Below are 6,967 nucleotides of genomic sequence, written 5' to 3' on the forward strand. Positions count from 1 at the left end.
CTGACAAGCTCTCCTCCTCAGGTGCCCCAATTCTGACTTATTCACAGCAGTGCCCCTGTATAATCACCTTGTGATGGCTCCTGGTCACGGCAGTACAAACCCTGTTGGTCTCCAGATGAGTGAGTAAGAGCCTCCTTTAAGGCATGGGCTCAGTCTTGATTTCTCCCCCTCTCTGGATGCCCTACAAGGTTGCCATTACCTTCTGTGGACTTGTGAGTTGAGCCCTGCCTCGAGTGCTCCTGACACTGATCTGCACTGTGGTAACATCTTGATCAGGCCAAGAGCTCCAGGACACCAACCACTTGCTGTGAAGAGCTCAGGGAGGGAAGTGTCCTGAAGTTATTTGTAGCAAGAGGCAAGACAGCCCTTTCTTTTCTTTATTTATTTAATTTTTTTTTTCCTTTTTCTTCATGTGAACCAAAATAAGTGCTTCTATACACAAATATTTCTGCAGTATCACCATACAGAAGGAGAGGAATGGGTGGCTCGAACCAGCCTACTTAGCCCAAAAGAATAACAATTTTTTTCAGGTTGTTCTGATTTCTTAAAATATTTTGATTTGGGATTAAAGCCAAAAACCCTCAGCTATTTTCACAGCCCTAATTTGAGCTCTCAGGAGTGGGGTGTTGCCTCTGTCTACTGGAAAGAGAAATGATTCATCAACCTACAGAAGTCTCATTGCTCAAATCTCCTCAAAACATGTCTCTGCTGTCACCCACGGTGTAACATTACCCCACACCACACATCCTATGTGGATCTGCCAGTCTCTCAAGGTTGTCTGCCTTCTTCCTACCTGTGGCACTACTGCCCCTGTGCATGTTGGGCAATGTTTGTGTTTGCACCTTGAGCACCTCGTGAGAGCTGAGGGCATGGCAAAGTGACTGTGGAGCTGGGAAAGTCCTGTCTGGGTCTCTGGCTCCGTCCTGTCTCCCCTTCCACCATGGTCTGTAGTTTCATGGCTGTGCTGGCTGCTGGCACACATCTCACAGGAGCACAGATACAGACCCTCTGCAGCCGACTTGGCTCCAAAAGTTGCCCCGAATCAGTGGCAGCCACACCTGCAGGGATTTCCCACTAGAAAGGAGGCAGTTACTCCTGCTCCCACTGCTGGCACACCACAGCTGCAGAACCAGCTGAAGCAAGGTGGCTTTGCTGCTTTTCCAGCTCTCCTTCCTTTGAGCCAGCTGGAAGGTGAGCCAGCTGTAGGAGTTGCCAGTAGACAATGTCCCTAGGCTGTAATTCAGAAGAGCCAGGATGTTACAATAATTGAATACCTGACTTGTCTGAGCCTTGACAAGGTGGGAATTGCTAATTACTCTGAGGAGAGTGCCTTCAGGAGTGCGCTGGCTGTGAGTTAACAGGGTGCAGAACCTTTTTCCTCCAGGCCTACAAAGTTTCTTCAGTTTCATGGATATGGGCTGGTCTCCTGACACCTCACAAATGTGCCATTTTCTAAGGCCACTGGTATGCTCAGAGCTGGTCTGGAATTACCCAGGAATAGCTTTTTCCATAGCAGTTACCTGTTTTTAGCATGAGACATTTTATTCTGTGTTGAATGTCCTATTTTGTTTTAACATAAGACACTTGAGATGAGTTGAGGTATTTAAGAATGGGGATTGCACTTGCAAGTAGCAGCCTACTTGAATCTGATTTGTCTTTCAAGTATAGAGGCATGGCCCAAAAATCAGGCTGTGAGTCAGTGGGGATGGTAGCCTCAGAGGGAAGCTTTTGCTGTAGCAGGACTGAGCTGTGCTGGTGGGGTTGGATCGGTGGTGTTTGCTGTCAGAGGGAGAAACAGAGGTTTTCATTCACAGTGATGGTAAAGGAGAAGTCTTTCACCAGCTTCAGGGCTATGCCATTTTTTTTCAGAAGTCAATTATTTTTTTTTAGCTCTATCAGGGCTTACTGATGAGATGAGCTCAGTGCAGTGATTTACTGAAGCAATTATGGGTAGAGCATGGCTGGTTGCTCTCAAAGTCCATCACCCAGGTGTCCTGGGCAGTGACAAACTTGTGTTAGACCTGGCCTGAAATTAAACTGATGCACCTGGAGAGCTACTCTGGACTTGTACCTACAAACTGGGAATACAATTCCCCTGGCACAGACACACCCACGGTTTTGGGCTGGTAGATGACTTTTCTATTTTTTATCAAAGGGAGGCTCTTAATTCTTTTTTGTGGGTGTGTTTAAACCTCTAGGTGGGAGGAGAAGACTGCTTATTTTTCAGCTGTGAAAAACGGGGTACCTTCTCCTTGGTGAGGATGTGTGTGGCAGCAGCAATCAGTGTCTCTCTCTGTCAGGTCAGCAGCAAAACATCCAAAGACTGAGCTGTGCCATGAAGATGATGGCTGGAAAGGTGCTTAGAGTGGATGAGGTCTGTACTCTGTCCCCTCCCAAACACAGGGGCAGTCAGCCAGTCCATGACATGGCCAGAAAGCATGACAGATTTGCAGTCCTGGGAAGGGGCAGAGCAGAGGAGAAACCCAGGATCTATATTAATGGTGGCCCCAGGGGGTTGCTGGGTCCTCATTAGAGCAAGTGCTGATAATATTCTCATCCTTATGGTGATGTCTGCTCTTTCATTCCTCCATCAGCAACACCTCCCACACCAACTGAGCTCAGTGTCCTGGAGAAGGGAGTGCTTAAAGGTGAGGTCAAGGTAATTTCAAGAGATGCTGAAATAAAAAGTAAGGGCAGGCTGGCAGCCAGGAAAGGAAAATTGGCCCCATTGTTAAAGGAAGAAAAGAAGATCAGAGAGCTTTTAAAATGTCAGGAGTGGAGTATTGCTGTTTGCTCTTTGCTTATTGAGTAGAATTGGAGGGACATTTGCCTTAAATATACCTTCCATAGAAATACACAGAAACATGCTTTTTAGTGTGCTTTAAACATAAGTTGTAATAGTCTCTGGATAAAAAGGCAGTCATTATTTCTTCGAGCACACTCTCTACAGATGACCAAATGTTCCAGTGTGGCAGACTGGTGGCTTTAAAAATAGCTGTTCACTCCCAAGGCTCTGAGCATGGCTGGGAGGTAAATTAAATGTTTGACTGTGAGCAGTCATTGATGTGGTCCAAGAGTTGCAGCCAGCAAATCCTCATTTCACTGAAGCCAGTGGAAATACAAAGCAGTGGGAAAAGGTTGCAGAAAGAGAGAAGGCTTGGGCGTCTTCAGGAAGCTCCAAGTCTTTTGGGAGCTGTTTTAAAAATCATTACTTGCTGAACTGTTAAAAACCACAGAAAACGGGGTGGAAGGGCACTGACAAGGTGCCATCTTGGGTGCCATAGCTGTGCTATTTCTAAAAGTACTTGTTCAATCTCTTGTTAAATATCCAGAGACCCCACATGCCTCTGGTCAGCAGCTCCAGCTGCACCAACCCAAAGCTCTGCTGGGTTTTGTCTGAATCTCCCCTGTTGTAACTTGAGCACATTATTTTTGTCCTACCCACAGCTGTAATGGAGAAAAATGTATTTCTTTTTCTTCACATCCTTTGAATTCTTCCTCTCTTCTCCAGGAAGAACATATCCACCTCTTCTGACCTTCCCAAGGTCAAGTTGTGGTTTTGGGTCCTTGCTCACCCCAGCTGTTGTCTCCTCTGAACTCCTTCCAGTGAATTAAAGAGCTTAAAATGCCTCCCAGCTGAATGCAGTAGTTGAAGCTAAAATTTTACTGATGTTAAACAGACTTGAATTACTTTATGTGGCTTATCAGCTTCAATCCTGTCTGTAGGTCACTACGATATCTGACATTTTACAACAGCAATGTTGATTTGCAGTCAAGGTGTGACCCACTGGAACCTTCAGGTCCTTTCCTGCCCAGCTGATACCAAAGTAGCTTCTTATCTCCCATAAGCAGGAAAGCCTGTTCCTTCCTGTAGCTGAGAGTTCAAATTTGTCCTAATTGAATTTCATCTACTTTTTTTCAGAATATTTCACTTTCTAATGATTTTCAGGGGGTTACTTAACACCAACTTATGATTCAGCTCGGATTTGCCTGTTCCATGCTGGAGCTATTTGCAAATATAATAAGCATCTTTTCTATCCCAGTTCCCCAGTACTACCACCCTGTGCCCTGGACATGGTACTCCAGCATTAGTTTGTTCTTCATCCTGGATTTGATACACATATATTTTCCAATGGAAATATACTTAACTGTGACAAAAGGGAGAGGACTCACTGGAAAGTTTCATTTTTGGTGAAATAGCAATTTCATGAGAAGTTTCAGGAAAATGTGAAACTATTGATTTTGTCTCCACTTGTCAATTTGCAAAATAAAAAAAATTCTTATTTTTTCTTTCAGTCAAGTTTTTCTTTTCCACTCCCTACCCTCATCACCACCTCCTCTCAACTTTTCCTCCATATGCTTGCCAGGGAAAGTACAATGTTCAGATATTTTTTCCAAATCTTCCTTTTTCCACTGTCTAACCTTTCAAGACTTCAATTTGAAAAAGTTAAAGAATGGAAAAAAAAACCTGTGTAAACAAAAATTGCTGACTTTTCTAGGACATGTGTGGAGCCACTCTTGTGCAGGGACACAAGTAGGAGAGTCCGAGTTAAGAAAAACTAACATTAATGTCACTCAGTGGCCAAGAGCAAGCAACAGTGAAGAAGGGAAAACACTTGAAAAGCAAAATGCATTCAAAGGCCGGAAAGAGGAGGTGTTCTGCTCTGAGTTGGCATCTGAAAAGGGTTGATAATCTCCCTTCTTCCTGCCTTCCTTTGCCCTGGGCAGGTTTTTCTGATGGGCTGTATCTCCTCAGTCTGGTTCTGCTTCTCATGGGGGTGCCTGTGACACAGACAGGTCTGAGGCCCTGTGGCAGCTTTCTTTCCCATCTTTGTAGGACTAGGTACATCATTTTCATACCATAGCAGCAGTAAGAATTTTCAGTGACCGTCCCGCAGGATGAAAGCCAGTCCATTTTATTTTTTTTTTTTTTTTCCCTTAACATTTCACGGGAAGAGCAAAAAAAGAACTGATTACAAAAGTACAAGGTATAAACTCCTCCATAAATTTAAAAAACAGCACTATTACTTTTGGAGAGGGCACAAGATGTGACTCAGAGCAGGACTGTTGACTGGAGTTCAGCTGGCCAATGTGTCATCCCTGAGAGCAGCAAGGCTGCTTCTCTCATCTGCTGGATAATCCCCCTCCCTGCTGAAGGCAGTAATCAAGGGCCATGTTTTCAGCACCCTACAAAAATAGGCTTGTCGGATTGCAGGAACTGGACAAATTGGAGCATATGTAGGTAGCACCATGGCACAAGTACTGATTTTCCACATGCACCCAGAGACACTGAGGGCTTATTCTGAGTGAGCCACTGGGGACATGGCTGGAGCTGCCTGCATGCCCTGCATTTAGTGCCTACAGCCCACATCCCACAGGGAAAACTCCCCACACTTCCCTGGCTGCAAGGATGTTTGTAGGGGGTGGCAAGATTTCAAGACCCCTCTTGCCACATTGCAACAGGAAGAAATTCATTACAGTGAGCGGGGTGAGGCCCTGGAACAGTTTAACCAGAGAAGCTGTCATGTCCCATCCCTGGAAATGTTCAACCTGGATGGGCCTTGGAGCAACCTGGCCTACTGGAAGGTGTCCCTAGATATGGCAGGGGTTGAAACAAGATGATCTCTAAGATCTCTTCCAACCCAAACTGTTCTGTGATTCTATGATTCTTCATGTCTTGAACACAAGGCAGCTGTTTCTTCCCACTCTCCCATGAGTTCAGCCTTGACTGTGACTGAAAACCAGAAGAGTTTGCTCAGGGAGATGATGGTGTCTCTATCCTTGGAGATATTCAGGACCTGAGTGATCCTGAGTAACACACTTTCAGTGCCCTGGCTGTGGCTTTTCCTAGGGCTTATCAGACAGTGAAGCTCAAAAGCTCTGGGCTTTTCTCACAATAAACAACTTGAGTTTCCACTACCTTTTCAAACAAACTGATTTTATGATGGCTGTTGATAAACTGCACTTATTTCAGAGTTGTTAGAAATGCTCTGGTGATTTTTTCTTCATGTCTCTGTTAGAAATAATTTGTTTTCCTTTTCTAGGTAAGCAAGCACAAACATGACTCTCCCATCTCTGTCTTCAGATTTGGAATAATCAGGTTAATTACTGACATTCTTTATAACACTTGGTAATTTCAGCCTAAAGACATTCTGAACTTGAAGGCTCTGAGCACACAGGGATAGTGGAGAGGCTGATCCATTCTCATGCAGACCCTGGTGAAGGCACAGTTAAAAATGAATACTTTAAATATTCTGTTTCATTTAACTATCTCAACAACCATCTGTTTATTGCATGAAAAACATTTTGTAAGGTTTCTTAAAGGTTTGCCTGAAGTTTTGGGCATCTTTCTCTTTTTTTCTTACTGAAGGAAGACCTCCCCCTCTCACATCTCAATCTGATGGAGCTGGAGATTTGGGATAGATATTCACATACTAATTGTGCAAGACAACATTTACTGAATAACCTGCAGCACAGAAGTAAGTGATTGCAGATATCTTTATTGTCTGCTATTAACTGGAATACCTGTTGCACAGACCTGTTGGTACCACGGGATGTAGCAGTGAAAGATGAAATCATGGTAATTGCAATCTCCCCGGAAGCTATCATTTAATTTACATTTTAATTCATTTATGTTGAAGCAATTAAAGGCATGAAGGCAAGAACGTGCCAGTGTCAATTAAGGACTATGAGTCAAAGAGGAGAGTTTGGTTCAAGACAAAGTTGATCTAAAAAATAATGCTTTGTAATTTACAGTTCTGTCTATGTGACTTTTCTAAGTTCTTTGGAAACTTGAATAAAAAAAAGTTCCAGATTGGCCATTTTGAGAGATCAGTGGCTTCCTTAGTTTTCAAATGGGGAAACTGAAGCAGAGAGAGTTTGAACATCAGTTCTTTGAGCCCAAGGATAAAAACCACAGCAGAGCTGGAAATCAGATCCTGAGCTGTAGAGCAATCCAGGTATCTTC

The sequence above is a fragment of the Lonchura striata genome, chromosome 6 (assembly GCF_046129695.1).
Source record: "Lonchura striata isolate bLonStr1 chromosome 6, bLonStr1.mat, whole genome shotgun sequence".
NCBI classification, from domain to species: domain Eukaryota; kingdom Metazoa; phylum Chordata; class Aves; order Passeriformes; family Estrildidae; genus Lonchura; species Lonchura striata.